We start from the raw sequence: 18,730 nt of genomic DNA on the forward strand, positions 1-18,730 counted from the left end.
TGCAGAAACAAAATGTGGTATATCCATATAATCGAATAGTGTTCCATCATAAGAAATGAGGTTCTGACATATGCTACAATTATGGAAGAATCTTGAAAACTTTAGGTTAACTGAAAAAAAACAGTCACAAAAGTTGCATATTATGTGATTCCATTTATACAAAATATCCTGACTAGGGAAATCTACACAAACAGGATGAAGATTAGTGGTTGCTCAGTGCTAGAGAGGATGGGGATCTAGGTGGATGCTAGCTAAAGTTACAACATTTTTCCGACAAAGGTCTGTGTAGTAAAAGCTATGTTTTTTTCCAGTAGTCATGTACAGATGTGAAAGTTGGACCACAAAAAAATCTGAGTGTCAAAGAATTAAAGCTTTCAAACTGTGGTGCTGGAGAAGACTCTCAACAGTTCCTTGGACAGCAAGGAGATCAAACCAGTCAATCCTAAAGGAAATTAGTCCTGAATATGCACTAAAACGACTGATGCTGAAACTGAAGCTCCAATACTTTGGCCCACTGGTGTGAAGAGCTGACTCATTGGAAAAGAACCGGATGCTGGGAAAGATTGAAGGCAAAAGGAGAAGGGGGCAGCAGAAGATGAGATGGTTAGATAGCATCACCAACTCAATGGACATGAGTCTGAGCAAAGTCCAGGAATTGGTGATGGACAGGGAAGCCTGGTGTGCTGCAGTCCAGGGTTGCAAAGAGTCAAACGTGACTGAACAAAAACAGCTAAAGGTACAGAGTTTCTTTTAGAGGTGATAATGGTCTAAAAATGACTGTAATGATGATTGTACATATCCATGAATATACTAAAGCCTACTTAATTGTATGCTTTAAATGGGCAAGTTGTATGGGGTAGGTGAATTATTTCTAAATACTGTTTAAAAAAAAACCTTAAGAAGGTACATTATTACCCATTTAACTGGTTGTCACCTCTGATTATGTTTAGCACAGATTTTATTATGAATTCAAAAACCATAAGGGTCTGGTGCTAGAATGATACTCAAATCATATTATTGTAACACCTTAAAGAGGTAAACACTTGAGGTATTGCAGAATTTGCTTTTCTGAAATATATAGTGCCTCTGTCACAACAATAAATATCCTTCTCAGAAGCTGGAGGTCAGTGTGTGGGTTACACTAGTATTTAAAAGACTGTTTCATTTCTTGTACACTGTTTAGCAGAAAAGATAGCCCTTGTTAAAGCACTTAACTACTTATGTTCCCTGGCACCTCAGATGGTAAAGAGTCTGCCTGCAATGTGGGAGACCTGAGTTCGATCAGAAAGATCAGAAAGATCCCCTGGGGAAGGAAATGGCAACCCACTTCAGTATTCTTGTCTGGAAAATCCCATGGATGGAGGAGCCTGGTGGGCTACAGTCCATGGGGTTGCAACGAGTCGGACACAACTGAGCGACTAACCCCTTATTTCACTTACATTTATGAAATATGATTTTACAAAATATCCTTGGGGTTGAACTCCAGATTTAAAAATAAGATGATAAACAACAATCTCTTCATTCTAATTTCAGGACGACTTATTTTTACTTAGGTTTTGGGCAGATAGTAGTCCCTCCCGGGTACTCAGTGGGTAAAGAATCTGCCTGCAATGCAGGAGATGCAGGAGACTCAGGTTTGATTCCTGGGTTGGGAAGATCCCCTGGAGGAGGAAATGGCAACCCACTTCAGTATTCTTGCCTGGAGCATCCCATAGACAGAGAAGCCCGGTGGGCTACAGTCCATGGGCTGCAAAGAGCTGGACGTGACTGAAGCGACTGAGCACGAGCAGCTTGATATTAGCACAAGTCGAACATTGTGTGTGCATGCTTAGTCTTCACTCTAAACATGCAGATTTTGGGGGGCTTTTCTCAATTTCAAATTACTTATTTCACCACCTCCATATACTGATACCCATCAGGCAGCATGTCCAAATTTTTCACTTGTAAAATATGATTGCTCTATTTGTGTAGGGGAAATGCTGAAACTAGAAAGGCAAATGGTCACTAACTTGGTTTTAAAATAGACACAAAATCATTGCATCAAATTAATAAAGTAACACAAATCAGTTATTTTAGAGGTTTCTTCGAGAAGTTCAATCAAGTATACTAGAGGTCTCTGCCATAAGGACAAAAACACACCATGTACTGAGCTCTTACTTCTACGGCACTGAATTACCATCGCTATGCAGAACAAAACAAGGCTTTCTCCAAAGTGGAATCCCATTAGTTAGTTTCTGGAGTTCTCCCCCTAAGTATTCCCTTTGGTTCAAGATGTGATCAGAGAGTATGAGTCTAGATGCCTGTCTGAATGCCGTGAAAAGTGAAAGTGTTAGTCATTCAGTCATGTCTGACTCTTTGCGACCCCATGGACCGTGGCCTGCCAGGCTCCTCTGTCCATGGGATTTTCCAGGCAAAAATACTGGAGTGGCTTGCCATTTCCTCCTCCAGAGGATCTTCCTGACCCAGGGATTGAAACCGGGTCTCTTGCATTATAGATGGATTCTTTACTGTCTGAGCCACCAGCGGATTTAAGTACCATAATTCTCTGTATTCCACAAAGCCTCCTAGGTATATTATATACATTTAAAATTTAAATGATTTTAAAATTGAAATATGATTAATTTACAATGTCACAGTAGTTTCAAATGTACAGCAAAGTGGTTCAATTATACATATATGTATTCTCTTAAGGTTCTTTTCCATTATATTTTATAAGATATGAAATATTATTCCCTGTGCTATACAGTAGATCCTATTTTATATATAGTAGTATATATATAATCACAAACTCCTAATTTTTCTCTCCCCCTACCACTTGCCCTTTGGTAATCATAAATTTTTTTTTTCTCTCCATGAGTCTGTTTTGTAAATAAGTTCATTTGTATCATTTTTTAGATTTCATATGTAAATGAAATCATATGATATTTGTCTTTGTCTGACTTACTTCACTTAATATGATAATCTCTAGGTCCATCCCTGTTGCTGTAAATGGCATTATTTCATTCTTTTCTTATGGCTGCCAACAGTTGCTGAAAAGTCATTTCCTAATCTAGTTCCACTAAACAACTGCCTCCATGTCCAGGCAGGATAAGTTTACGAAGTCACTGCCATATAAATGTTGGTTATTCACTTGGCGGTGGTTTAGTTGCTAAATCATGTCTGACTCTTGTGACCCCATGGACTGTAGCCTTCCAGACTCCTCTGTCCATGGGATTCTCCAGACAAGAATAATGGAGTGGGTTGACATTTAATGTACGCTAAATCGAACAACCAATGTCTTTGAATACCTCAGTTGTTCACACCCAAATAGCTGAATGTCATAAAACTACTATCAAAACCTTAAAACTTGAAAGTACCTACCAATTTGTAATGAGCCAGGTCTTTCCAAGGCTTCAGCTTTGAGCAGGCTGGGTAAGGTAATTTTAGAGGCTGTATTAACTCTTTAAAACCACCAGGGATCTATTTAGTAAACTGCTAGTTTTGTGCTAATTTACATGGCTGATTTGATCTAATTTTTAGTAGGTATGGGAACTTGCTAGTGCAGAGTGAATGAGAAGTTATTGTCAATGACTCTATGAGAGGAGCTGAGTTATAACGATTGAACATGAGTAAGAACTTGATAGCTTACAAAATGTTTGCAATAGTTAACATGCAGAAGTGTTGTAACAAAGAGTCTTCGAATTGTAGCAGTTCAAATAAATGAGGTAAATATTTCTCTTTCATACAATGGCTCAGTGATAAAGAATCTGCTTGCCAATGGAGGGCAAGTGGGTTCGATCCCTGGGTCAGGAAGATCCCCTGGAGAAGGAAATATCTAACCAATCCAGTATTCTTGCCTGGAAAATCCCATGGACAGAGGAGCCTGGTGAACTACAGTCCATGGGTTCACAAAAGAATCAGACAGGACTTAGTGACTAAACAACATAGGAATGCATGACAGGATAATAAAGGTGTGTCATCTCTATTAGCTACCCAAATTGGTGGCAAACTGCTGATGTAGGGGTGTGGAGGACCATTCCGCTTCCTGAACTCATCCAGGGACTAAGGGTGCTTATATCTTGCTGCTTGTATTTTAAGGTGTTTTGGTTCTGGAGTCAAAGTTATTTCACACCTGAATATTTGCCTTCCAGCTTATTGGAAGGATGGGAGGGAAGATTGGTAACAGTGACAACTCCTTGTAAGGAAATGGTCCTCATTATTCCTATTAATATTCCATGGGTGAAAATAGCCACTCTCAGATGCAATGAAACCTGGGCAGGCATGTTCCCTGTTAAGATGCAGCGAGCTTCTATAACAAGAGTGGAGGATGGAGAATGTTCCTGTGGGTAAAAGGGAGGTTCCAATCACTCAGGGCAGTGATCCAGCTCTGAGATCCTCTTTGACACACACAGCAATCTAGTGGTTGAATGCTTACTGTTGTCTCATATTTTACAGAAGAAGAAATTAAAGCTGGAAAGAAGAAAATGAGTTTAGATGTGTACCTATTGTAACTGAAGTCAATAGATAATTTCTAAAAGAGATAAGTAAAGAAGTAGGGTAAATAATAGAATAAGTTAGTGCCGGAAGAAATAGGTTTAAAAGTTAAAAGTGAATGCCCTTAGGGAATAGCGTTTGAGGTTTGGGGAGGCTGAGAAAAAGACAGCTGCTTTTCATGGTTAATATTTTGGTTTAAACTGATTTGTTAAAATATATGTATAATTACTTTGATAAGAGTTTAAAATATAAAGAACAAATACATATATATGTATATATGATTATATATCAACCGGCAGCCATAATTTAGGCAGATTGCTTCCACTTATCTCTAATGGCCCCTGATAACACCAATCCAGTCTCTAAATGTTCTCTAGGGAATGTTAAATTCCAAGTAATGATGTCTTTTTGAAAAGAGATATGTCAAAAAATTCACCCCCTCACATTGAGCTTAGACCTCACCACCTCCACACCAGAAAATCACTGCGTATTTGGGTGGTTAGATGGAGAAAACACAGCTGTTGATGCTTCATTGGGCTGAACATTTGTGAACACCTCCAATTTCAGTGAGTAATGACTTTCACACAGTTCTATTCCACTAGGAGTCTACAGGCAGCAATGCCCTTGGAGGTTACTGTATGCTTGGTCAAAAAAATGAAGCTTATATAGGATACCTCTGTGTGGGTGTTCAGCATCTTCTCAAACTTTTCACGTGACAAGAGCTGACCACCTCACATGTCATTCATCCCATAAGCTCAGTATATCCCTCAATCTATCTATATCCCCATTTCCAACTCCATCTGTATCACCCCACTTCTTGTGCTGCCCTCTGTGCTTTACAGGGCAAGGTAATATTTTTAAATTTAACATTTTGGTATATTTCTATTTTCAGCTATTTCTCATGATCCTTAGGATGAAGTCCTAGGGCCTTACATCTTTACTCCTCTCTAAGCTTCTCAACAAGCTGTTTCTTCTGCCTGGAACATTGTTCTATTTCCCATTCCTGCACTTGAAGTGAGAAGTGCTCATTAGGGTCTGACTCTTTGTGACGCTATGGACTCAGTGTTTCTGTACCCACTGAGCCACCTGGGAAGCCCAGAATGAGTTTACTACCACTTATACCTGGGTCCTGTGAACCTGGGGGCTAGAACAGTGCAATCATAAAGAATCTGGTTTTGTAGAGTAGATGCACTTTCCCTTAAGCATTGTTTTCTGATGCCCTGTGATGGAGAGCTAAGAACGCCTTTTGGTACTGACTCATCTATAGAAGGTCAGCTCCACCACCAATCAAGAATTAATGACAGTGACCCCCTAGTAAGGTAAGTCATGGGATAAGAGAACAGGGATGTCACCCTATTAGAAGTCTCTCCATATAGAAGTATGAGGCAAGAAGAAAGGCATTTCCCCTCTAAAACTGTAGCTAAACCAGGCTTTCCAACACTCTTTTGTGCCATTAACTTGTATAACTCTAGTGGAGGCATTTACTTTTTATTCCTGACAAAATTTATTATTAATTTCAGATCATAATTCTAGACTGTCAACTTCAGTCTGTATATTGATCCTCCACTTAATTGGTTTATTACTGTTTCCAGCCTGGCATAAACTACGATTTTGATATGTAGCTCTATTTTCATCAAAGTCATTGGCTATCCTCTTTGACAGAATGATCGATACAAAATCCTGACAGGAGACTAGAGATTTCTGATCACTGTGAAATCACACCAGGGAGGATGTTGTACCTGAATGTGTCACTTATTCCCACAGCTATTGCGCATCCTTGTGCTTTTGCATATGGCAGTCAAAAGCAGAAGCCATGTGCTATTCTTTGAGGCAGCAAAAACAACAACAAATATTGTGTCCATGCCCTGTCATGTCTTGGTTTTTAGCCTATTTCCTTGACTTTACTTTCAATTAATAGGTTGTTTTCTGTGCAGACACACCTTCTTAGATGTAGGAGTATGCAGAAAACAAAGTCCCGCTGAATACTCTTTTTACTTTCTTATAACACATCATTTCCGTAACCACAGAAGTCTTTTACTCTTTCAAGAGGAAGTCTCCTCTTAGTCCTTTATGGTTATAGGTATAGTACACCCTGTAGAGCTAATACAGTCTTTTCATTCCTTCTTTTTCTTACACATTTGTCAGTGAGGCAAGGAAATTATCATGTGATTTACTCAAGGATCACTGCACTTCACACATCTCTGAAGTGAGATTGTATCATTATACCTGTGTCATCTGTGGTTACCATATTATTGTTCCTAAAAAAAAAAAATCAAATCCTCTGTTTTTGAAACACAAAATTATATTATTTCTTACTGAAGTTTGCCACTTTCTTTGTCCTAGGTATATACAAGCACAGGAATATATTTTCATTTCTTCTTTTAATACTTAAAACTTTATTACTCTATCCTGTCTTACTGCCTTAGCCAAGGTTCCCCAGTACAATTATGTACAGAAATGGACACAGAAGGCATCTTTTTTTTAATCAGCCTCAAGGGAAAATATTTTATGTCTTCCACCAAGATTCTAACCTTAGACTTTCTGTGGATACAGTGAAGAAGTCAGCAAAAATGATTCAATAAGAAAGTTACCCATGACTCTGGTCAATTTCTTATACCCTCTATTCTTACCCTCCAGCACCTCTTACCATCTCCAGGTACAAGTAAAAGTGAAAACACTGAAAGTGTTAGTTGCTCAGTCTATGAGTATATAAACAAAACATAGTGATAAGGTCTAAGCATGCATGCTAAGTCACTTCAGTTGTGTCTGACTCTTTGTGACCCTATGGATTGTAGCCCACCAGCCTCCTCTGTCCATGGGATTCTCCAGGCAAGAATACTAGAGTGGATAGCCAGCCGTTCTCTTCTCCAGGGGATCTTCCTGACCTAGGGATCAAACCTGGTTCTCCTACATTACAGGCAAATTCTTTACCATCTGAGCCCACCAGGGAAGCCCAGTATCAGGGACCAAATCATCATTACCTTCAAAGGCTGCTAAGTGCTTCTGTTGATCCCACTCTTTCCTTCTTCTCCATATAACCGTCAGATGACACTTGTTCTTCTTGTCCCCATCAGTGAGTCCCATCCCTTCCATAGCCCACAAGACTCCAAAGCTGGGCCTGATACATGCTAATCTCAACTCTTCTTTTTCCTTCACTCATGATGTTCCAGCCACCAGCCTCCTCCAAGCTGATCCTCAAACCCTCAGACTGGACCTTGGCCTCAAAGTCTCCCTCATACCTCGTATTTGAATGGTTCAGTTCCTATGTTTCCTTTAGGTTTAAGCACAAATAATACTTGAAGAGTAAAGCCAAAGATGCTACTTTGGCAGTGATATTTAGCCATCTATGTCCTCCCTTTTGGGGGGCATATAGACCTTATCAGGCTTCCCAAGTGGTGCTAGTGGTAAAGAACCCACTTGAACCTGCTTGGCCATGCAGAAGATGTAAGAGATGCAGGTTGATCCCTGCTTGGAAGATCACCTGGAGGAGGAAATGGCAACCCACTCCAGTATTCTTGCCTGGAGAATCCTATGGACAGAGGAGCCTGGTGGGCTACAGTCCATAGGGTCACAAAGGGTCAGACAGAACTGAAGTGATTTAGAATGTACGCATAGACTTTATCACTATGTTTTATTTAAATACTCAGTTTTTTATTTGTAGCTTCTCTCCACTATAATTTAAGGCTATAATAGCAGGCAGTATTGCCCATTTTTGTCATTATGATATCCTCAGCACCCAGAACAGTGCCTGACACCAATCACTTAAATAGTTTCCAGATATTTTAGATCTACGGGTATTGATTAAGGACATAGGAGACCAATCTATTATATTTTCAATTTTCATTATTTTTCTTAGAGTTTTGTTCCTAAGGGACCTGGTAACTTAAAAAAAAATAACTTCTTGGTTTGTTTTTTTTTTTTTTGGACGACAAAAAGGAGATAGACAAACCCTAACTTGCATATAAAAGTTCTATGAAACATGCCTTTAGAAGCACAAAACTCAAGACTCCAGTGTGCAGCCTCTGTCTGTGGCATTTGCTTTGTGGATAGACTGTCTCTTAGCCAATTCTCTGATGAAGATACTAGACATTAAGAATGCCTGCATGTCCATCTTCCACCATCAAGCTATCCTCTAAGACATAATCCATTAGTCAAATGGAAAATAAACATTCTATTGCCATTTTCAGTTGTTTTTACCTCTTACTATATGTTGCTAATGTCATTATATTTGGATTTCATCAGCTTTGGCCCTTTTTAGTCAGCATATACATACTTAAAAATATATTTGTGAAATAAATTTTTCCATATCCAAAACCATTCAGCAAGCCTAACTTAACATTTTCTTTCAACAGCATGGAACTGTTGTTGAAAATTCGTCCTGTGAACCAAGTGGTACAGGAACTCCATTTAAGATTAATGTAGAAGGAAGAAATGGAGGAATTTTCACAGCAGAAAGTAACCTGGAGTTTCCTTAAGGCACAGAGGTTATTAAGGAAATGAACATGTTAAATCTCCTCAAATTTCCTAACATTTGGACATTTCCTCAAAATATTCATGTGCCAAAATCCTAGGATCCACCCCAACTTAAAAGTTGTTCTACAAAATGCAGTACAAAGGATAGCTTAAATGATGCCACTTATAACCTCTGTTATGAATTGAGAGCTTATACTACTGAAACCACTGATCAACCTGATTATCAGTACACTGTAGTATATTGAATGGGCCCTAAGTAAATGTGTCTTGAATTAAAAACTAAAAGAGTTCACTGTAACTTCTTTTTTGCCTTAAGTGAATAAAATTTAGACTGAGCAGAAAAAAAGCCTCCTGCCTTAGTGAGGAAATTCTAATCAACAGTAAAATGACATAAAGGCTGGCAGCAGAAGATGAAATAAATTTTTATATTCTCTAGCTATTACCTATTTTACTTTCATATTATAGTGATGTTTATGACAGCAAATAAGAGGGAAAATCTTGTTATTCAGCCTATAATTTATAGTGTATGAAGATGATGGGCCTTGAGCTAAGAACTTTTACATTTCTTATGTTTTATAAGAAAAAGAAAGAAGGAAGAAAACGCAGCAGCAGTGAGAGTACCACCAATAGAGACCACGTGTGGTCTGCAAGGAGACCAAACCAGTGAATCTTCAAGGAAATCAACCCTAATATTCATTGGAAGGACTGATGCTGAATCTGAAGGTCCAATATTTTGGCCTCCTGATGTGAACAGCTGACTCATTGGAAAAGTCCCTGATGCTGGGAAAGATTGAAGGTCAGAAGAGAAGGGGACGACAGAGGATGAGATGATTGGATGGCATCACCGACTCAATGGACATTAGTTTGGGTATACTCTGGGAGTTAGTGATGGACAGGGAGGTCTGGCATGCTGCGGTTCATGGGGTCGCAAAGAGTTGGACACGACTGAGTGACTGAACTGGAAATGGAAATACTTAGGATAGCCAAAATCATAACAACAGGGAGTAAAATGGCTATCAGGGGCTTGGGGAAGTGGGGAACACTTATTTAATGGGTGTTTTCACTTTTACGAGATAGAATTAGGGAGATGGGTGGTTGTACAACATTATGAATGCACTTAATCCCATTGAACTGTACACTTTAAATGGTTAAGGTGGTATTTTTATGTTATGCATATTTTACCACAAAAATTAGAAAAAAGTTAATTTTATTTGTAAAAATTGGACACCTATAGATACAGATATAGATATATACACAGATATATAGATATATATCTCTATATACACATATATATAATATATATAGTATATATGTATGTGTGTGTATATATAAGTATATATGTACAGATATATAGATATTTAAGTGTATACATAATACAGACTATATATATGGAAAATGCAGAGTACAAATTTAGGATTATTAAAAATGATTCCCTTTGAATGACGGAATTACCAGGAATTTTTATTTATTTCCTGATCAAATCTTTTCTAATTTTTTGTATGGTAAGAATAAGGGAAGCTTTATTGCTATAAGAGATGAGGGCTGGTGATGTGTACCCATGGACACATCTCAACAGGAAGAGTATCGTTTGAAAGGAAAGCAGGAGAAGCTGTCAGATAGGCAATAACACATGACTCCACTGCTGTCTGACTGTATTGAGGACAAGAGTCTGCAGACAGAACAAGGTCTTTGAGTCTCACTATGTGCCTTGTCCGACAGCTACACTGTGCAAAGAGGCACAATCCTTCCCTCCTAGACCCCTTTGGCTGCACTTGAAGGTTTTTTCCCTAGTGGTCCTGGCTACACGCTTAGTTATGGTTAGACACTGTCTCACAGACAGCAGCAGGCAGTACAGCAACCAAATGCTATGATGCACGCTGTCCACAAAGTCAGCAGGTGACCACAGGGTCTGAGAAGTGAAACTTTGGGGTCTGGAAGCTCCCTTCCAGAGCCTTGTTCATGAAGCAGAAGTCATGAAAAACCAGCAGCAACTGAACCAGAAGTTCTGAGCATCCCAAAGACCCCTGGTAACAGCAGAATACAGTCAACAGAACACTATGAGCTGCACCAGCAGGTCCTTCATTGGCTCCAACCTTGAATAAGATATGTTCCAAGAATGTTGCTGCCCTTGAAGCAACTGGTTCCCCAGGAGCAGGCTCAAGACAGTAAACCAGAGCCACAAGGGTTAATGTGGCATCTAGAAACAGTCTGGCACTGCCAGTGGAGATGCTGGTGTAGGTGGCTACCTATGTATATATTGAATCCCCTGGAGAAGGATATGGCAACCCACCCAAGTATTCTTTCCTGAGAAATCCCATAGACAGAAGAACCTGGCGGGCTACAGTTCATGGGGTTGCCAAGAGTCAGACATGACTGAGTGACTAACAAGCACAATTATAAACTTGACCTTCTTCTTTAAATGTCTCTAACTTCAGACACTCATTGTCATCGTCTGCCAGATGTCTTCAACAGTAGAAGGGCATTACAATTTCTATTCTCCTTTTAAAAATTCTAACTTAAAGCTTCTACTTCAACTGATTTGATTTCGAATATGTGAATATAATGGAAAACAACAGGTTCCAGTTGCTGTCTCTTTAAAAAAATGATTAGTCTGTTACAGAGCTCAGAGTTTGGTTCCTTAATGACTGTGGCCCTTGACAGTGCAGAAATCATGTCCTTCAGGTTTTTGCAACCCTTGAAGTTCTGTGATTTTTTTTAAAAAGTCATCACAAGGAGAACCAACAAAACTGCTAACACATTTTTATCACTTCATTGACAAGAGATGATTTTTGGTGCATATTTAGAGATAGTTATGTGTTTTCATATACATAAATTTGCATAAAATTTGTGTAAATTTCAATGTTTGATTTATTAAAACTTTATATGATGATCTTTAAAAAGCACAATTTGTATTCTCACAAGCAAAAAAAGAAATCCCAAACCAAAACAAAACCCCAAATAATTTCTGCAGGGCAGTAGGAGACCAAGGCAATTTTTCTCTTCCCTGTAGAGTACAACAGAATTATCTTAATCAGATACTACGATATATTGTATCTGCTTAGGTCTTGTTTACAAGCTACAGAAACCACTCTGTTCAGTTTAGCAGAAGGAGATCTACTGGAGGAATCACACAGCGTTGCAGAATTGGTAGAGGAACGGCAGGGTCAAAGGAAAACCAGAGAGATTTCTGCCTCTGAACGGGATGGAATAGAGACCAGATTTACCCTCCCACCAGAAATACTCACAACACGGTAAATACAAATGGAACTATGGTTTTCAAGACCCTGGATATCAGACAAATAAGGACAGGGATTCCTGAGAGAAAACAAATGAAGTGAATCCTGTGAAGGTCTCAGCTTATAGCCTGGAGATGTTTCCAGGACACCATAAATGGGAGGCCCCAGGGCAGACTCCCCAGATTCAGGAGACAGAGCTCAGACTCCAGGGAGAACAGGTAACTAGAGTTCGTGCGACAAAGTGCCAAAGAACAGAGAACTGCTCAGAGAGAGAACCCCATACATCTGCAGAGAGTTCTTCTGAGCATTCAGCTAAAAACTGATGAGATCATGCTTGTGAAGAGATGACCCAAGGCTTGGGAAAGGGCCATCAAATCAGGACTGACGTATATTCATTACTATGTATAAAACAGAAAACTAATGAGAACCTGTTGTATAGCACAGGGAACCCTACTCAATACTTGGTAGCGATCTAAATAGTAAGGAAATTCAGAAAAGACGATATGCACATGCATGTACATATATCCCCTCTTTTTTTTCTTTTTTGTAGCCTGGTGGGCTACAAAAAATTATCTAAAAAATTTTTTTGACAAAACTTTGGGTTAGGCAAAGTTTCTTGATGAATTAACACCTCTTGATGTGTTCCAGTCCATGGGGTTGCAAAGAGTCGGACATAACTGAACGACTAACATTTTCACTTTCATATATACGTATTGCTGATTCATTTTGCCATACAGTGGAAAATAACACAACACTGTAAAGAAACTACACTCCAAAACTTTTTAAGAAAAAATGGTTAGAGATAACATTACCAGTGCCAATTCTGACTGAAACTTTATGAGAAGAATCTATAGAAGGGTTTTGCCTCAATGCTGGAGAACAGTAAGCTCTGGCCCGAGTTCTGCTCCAGTTTTTCTGAACAACTCAAAAAAGTAAGACTGAAAAGCAGGTGTCAACAAACTATAGCCTGTGAACCAAATCCAGCTCATAACCTATTTTTTGTGGCCTGTTGGTTAGTAATGTTTAAATTTTTTTCAACATTAGTCAAGAGTCTTAAAAAACAAAATATGAAGAATACGCAACAGAGATCATGTATAGTCCACAAAATCTAAGATATGTACTTTTTGGTTCTTTACAGAGAAAAAAGAGATTTCAGGTCTGACTAAAAGAGATAAAGTGATTTAAATTTAAAGACACATAAAGATTTCAAGTAAGGTGAAAAAATATAACACGCCAATAGTAGTTCAAAGAAAGTTGAAATGACTATATAAATATCAAACAAAGTAGAGCTCAGAGCAGAAAGTATTAGAATGGATAAAGCAAGCTATTCCAGAATTACACAGGTGTTAATTCATCAAGAAACTTTGCCTAGCCCAAAGTTTTGTTAAAAAATTTTTTTAGATATGACACCAAAAGCACAAGTCATTAAAAGAATGTCTACTAAACCGGAATTCATCAAAAGTAAAAATTCGTGCTTTAGAAAGACACTTAAGAAAATAAAAAGACAGTCACAGACTGTGAGAATTTATTTGCATACCGTACTCTTGATGAAAAAATAAACAGCTTACATCCAGAATAAATACAGGACTCTCAAAACTCAGTAAGAAAAAACATAACCTAATAAGTACATGGACAAATGATTCGAACAGATATTTCACGGTGGATGATATATGGATTGAAAATAAGCCCATGAGAAATACTCATTATCTTTAAGTCATCAGGGAAATTCAAATTATAACCCCTGTGAAATAGCACTACACATTTGGTAAACTAGCTAAAATTAGTAAGATTGACCATACCAAGTGTTAGTGAAGAACCTGTAACTCTCATACACTTCTGATGAGAATATAAAATGGCATAACCATCTTGGAATTTTTTTATTTTTAAAATATGCACTTCCCATATGATGGAAGCATTCCATTCATAGGTATTTATCCAAGAGTAATGAAAGTATATGTCCATAGAAAATAAAGTACATGAATAATCATAGCAATTTCACTTCTAATACCTTGAAATTTGAAGTAATTTGAATTTCCATCAACAGATGAATAAATCAACTCTTATACAATGGTATACTACTCAGCAATAAAGAGGAATAAACTACTGATAATTGCTACTACATGGGTGAACCTCAAATAGTTAGGCTGAGTGAAAGAAGACAAAAACATATTCATTTGATATGATTCTATTCATATAAAATGTCAGGATATGCAAGCTAATCGAAAGTGGCAGATCAGTGGTTGCCTGAGGAACAGGGGGTACTGAGGAGGAGGAGGAAGGGATGATCAAGGGGCACAGGAAGCTTTGCGCAAGATGGACCCTGATTGTGATGATAATTTCATGGGTGTCTATAAACGTGAAAGCTTACCAAAATGTATGCTTAAAATGGGCTTCCCTGATGGCTCAGATGGTAAAGAATCTGCCTGCAATATGGGAGACCTGGGTTCGATCCCTGGGTTCAGAAGACCCCCCCTGGAGGAGGGCATGGCAACCCACTCCAGTGTTCTTGCCTGGAGAATTCCATGGACAGAGGAGCTGGGCAGGCTACAGTCCATGGGATCACAGTTGGACACAACTGAGCAACTAAGCACAGTACAGCACCTACTTAAAATATGTGTACTATATTGTATTTTTATTATACCTCAATAAGGATGTTAATAAAATGAAGAAAGCTGGCAGCAATTAAAGTTGCAGAGGGATAAATGGTCAAGAAGTACCAGGAAGCAGGAATGACAAGGATGACAAGCCAGCAGACACAACAAGCCACTAATGACACAGTGGCTACTGCAGATCGAGCATCCCAGGAGAGAGAATCTGATTGGCTAAGCTGATGTCATATGACAACCCTGGTGGTACTCTCACCTCTACTCTGGGGAGTGGACACCTGAAGTGAGCCTCCCTTCAAAACTACACAATATGTAGGGAAGGATGATTCCCCAAAGCAAACACAGGATGAGTTGAAAAGGAAATGTATGCAAGACAGCCAAAACACCAGTAGTCACAGTGACTGTACATCACCTTAGGGATTTTGTTGTTTTTGTTCTTGGTGTTTATTTGTTTCCATGCCTTGTGAAGTGTCGAGTAGTGAAGAATCTATTCACTCCATCCACTTAGGTTCATTTTTCCTTATCGAAATTCTCACACTCTTTAATATTTAGGAAGGTTTTGTTTTATACAGATGTTTTGCTGTGACTCGGCATATTCTTCTATTTGTGTGTGTGTGTGTACGTGTGTTCACCAGATAGCTATCCCTAAATGAGTTAAAAAAAATCTCATGACTCTCAGAACAGCTTGCTTTGCTCTTCACTGCTTCTTAATGAAGTAAAAATGTTTTTTATTCATCTCTTAAATTCAGTAACATCATTCACTTGAATTTAATGACAGTTTGCTGGCACTCACTGTGTACCTGACATAATATCAGCTCCATCATCACACTACCACCTAAAAAAGCTGGAGTTCCACATGCTAACCCCACTATATTATACTAATTTTCTTTGTCTCTAAAACAGAGAGACATAATCCTCTTTTCTTAGAAATGTTCACCCATGAATTTCGCATGTTTTCTGCCAAAAGCAGAATGTAGGGGCGACTTGTAAGAGGCTGCACAGTTAGCACATGGAGAAGACAGTTCTCATGGGTTTATTTTTGCTTTTCCTGGTTCATTTCACAGAAAATTCACTTTTCTGTCTTAATTTCCCCAGCTACAAAGAAAGAATAAACCCTTTCTTCTGTGAACACAGGCATAGATAAAGATTCAATGACTAGTTTTAATGGATTCATTTAATGTCCTACCTAGATCTGTTAGTAAATATGTTTTAATTAGAAAAAAAAAAAGTGGATAGTTTCAAGGCTGCCAGCTCACAAAACCCATACATTAGAACCAACTGGTTTGTACACACAAAATTCCTATGCATATGATTTGAGAAACACATCCTATGTTTTTTGAAACATCCTATTGTTTGACAAACAATCCTATGAAATTCCTATGCATATGATTTGAGAAACACATCATGGTGCTATGAAAAAGCGGATAAAAATGACCTTAGGTTGAATTTAACAAGGTATGTTCCAAAGTCAAAGGTAAAACAAAAGAATATAAGGACTTCCCTGGTGGTACAGTAGCTAAGACACCACGCTCCCAATGCAGGGTGCCCAGGTTCAATCCATGGTCAGGGAACATGATCCCACATGCCACAGCTAAGACCTGATGCAACCAATTATATAAATATATATTTTTTAAAAATATAATCTGTAAAGCACCAACTCAACAATGAACTTTTCTCTTCTTTATTTGAGACACTGTATAGTTTTGTCTAAAAATCATTTCTTTACACAGGGCTGAGCTCTCTGTGCTGTGCAGCTTGAAATCAAGCAGCCTATGCTTCTCTATGCTTGCTTCTTTGCCTTTGAGTTTCCTAGAGTCTATCCCAACACAAATACCATATTAATACTGAAAGCATATACATGGAATCTAGAAAAATGAACCTATTTGCAGGACAGGAATAGAGACACAAGCATAGAAAACAGACATGTGGATATGGGGGGGAAGTGGGTGGGACAAATTTAGAGAGCAGCATAGACATATACACTCTTCAGTTCAGTTGCTCAGTCATGTCCAACTCTTTGTGAACCCATGGACTGCAGCACGCCAGGTCTCCCTGTCCATCACCAACATGGTAGTATGTATACACTACCATGTGTAAAATACCTAGCTAGTGGGAAGCTGCTGTGTAGCACAGAGAGCTCAGCTCAGTGTTCTGTGACGACCTAGATGGGTGAGAGGGAAGCTCTAGAGGGATGGGATATATGTATATGTATGGCAGAAACTGGGGCTTCCCAGGTGGCTTAGTGGTAAAGAATCTGCCTGCCAATGCAGGAGACGTGGGTTCGATCCCTGAGTCAGGAAGACCACCAGAGAAGGAAATGGCAACTTACGCCAGCATTCTTGCCTAGGAAATCTCATGAACAGAGGAGACTAGCAGGCTACAGTCCATGAGGTCACAAAGAGTCGGACATGACTTAGTGACTAAACAACAACAGCAACATGGTAAAAACTAACACAACACAGTAAAGCAATTATAGTTCAAGAATAGAAAAAATATTGAAAACATGGCACAAATATTATGTGGTGATACATCTCATATGCTATCTGGGGCATTCTTTTTAGTTTATTCAGTTTTATTCCCAGCATCTAACCCCGTGACTGGCCCCGTGTCTGGCATACAATGGCCACTCAGGGAATACTGATCAAATTAATAAATGTTGCCATGTCTATAGCCAGTATTACTTTAAAAGTATACCTTAACAATATCTTCTTTTTATGGTACGTCAGTCTGCTATTCTGTAGAGTCTCCGCTGATCATTTCCCAGGCAGAATATTACTTGGTTTCCGATCCAAAGTTTTATCTTAGTTCTTCCCTGATTGAGTGTTTATTCTCATTTCAGCAATTTACTTGGACCTCACAAGTAAGAGTTCAACCACAGACAATTCTTATCCTTTGGAACAGTAATGATGCCTTGTATATCCTGACTTTTTCTATGCAAAAGCAGCGGCCTGACAGAAGAGCAGTCAATTGCCAAATTGGGAAAAGCCTTGACTGAAAGAACAGATGCTCTTGAGTATAATTAGTAGAGACTTGCAATGACCTAGGTGGTTATTTAACTAAAAAAAGGAAACATAAAAGAAACACAAATTGAACTATTTTGAGGGGATTTCCTGGTGAGTCAGTGAACAGGACTTAGCGACACAAAAAGAACAAATTGGTAAGCCAGTGTTTATAGTATAGTGCATGGAATTAGAGTCAAGACAACTTAAAACTGATGACAATTTTTTTCTTAACTATTTTGAGCTAACAGAATAGCCTGCTACCTTACCTAACTGAATTATAAATGATAACGGACAGGCTACAACCAACCACAAAAGCACACAAGTTTGGAGTGTGCTTACCAGTGATATTTCCTACAAATAACTACAAGTATATTGAGTAGCAAATAATCTTTAAAAAGTTCCTGACATACACATCAGATAAACAAGAGTATTGAGATCATTGTATTTCTCCCAAAGTGAAAGTCATTCAGTTGTGTCCAACTCTTTGCAACTCCATGGACTATAGACCTCCAGGTTCCTCTGTCCATAGGATTCTCCAGGCAAGAATAATGGAGTGGGCTGCCATTCCCTTCTCCAGGGGATCTTCCTGACCCAGGGATCAAACCCAGGTTTCCTGCATTGCAGGTAGAACTTCACTCTGGGAGCCACCAAGGAAGCCCATATTTCTCCCAAACACCACTGCAAATCCAGGGATGAATGTTTGGGACAGCATCAAACACTGGAACGGAGAAGGCAATGGCAACCCACTCGAGTTCTCTTGCCTGGAAAACCCCATGGACAGAGGAGCCCGATAGGCTGCAGTCCATGGGGTCTCGAAGAGTCCAACACAACTAAGCGACTTCACTTTCACTTTTCACTTTTATGCATTGGAGAAGGAAATGGCAACCCACTCCAGTGTTCCTGCCTGGAGAATCCCAGGGACGGCAGAGCCTGGTGGGCT

This window comes from Giraffa tippelskirchi, chromosome 14 (assembly GCF_054371585.1).
Source record: "Giraffa tippelskirchi isolate mGirTip1 chromosome 14, T2T-mGirTip1v1.2.pri, whole genome shotgun sequence".
In the NCBI taxonomy this organism is placed as follows: Eukaryota; Metazoa; Chordata; class Mammalia; order Artiodactyla; family Giraffidae; genus Giraffa; species Giraffa tippelskirchi.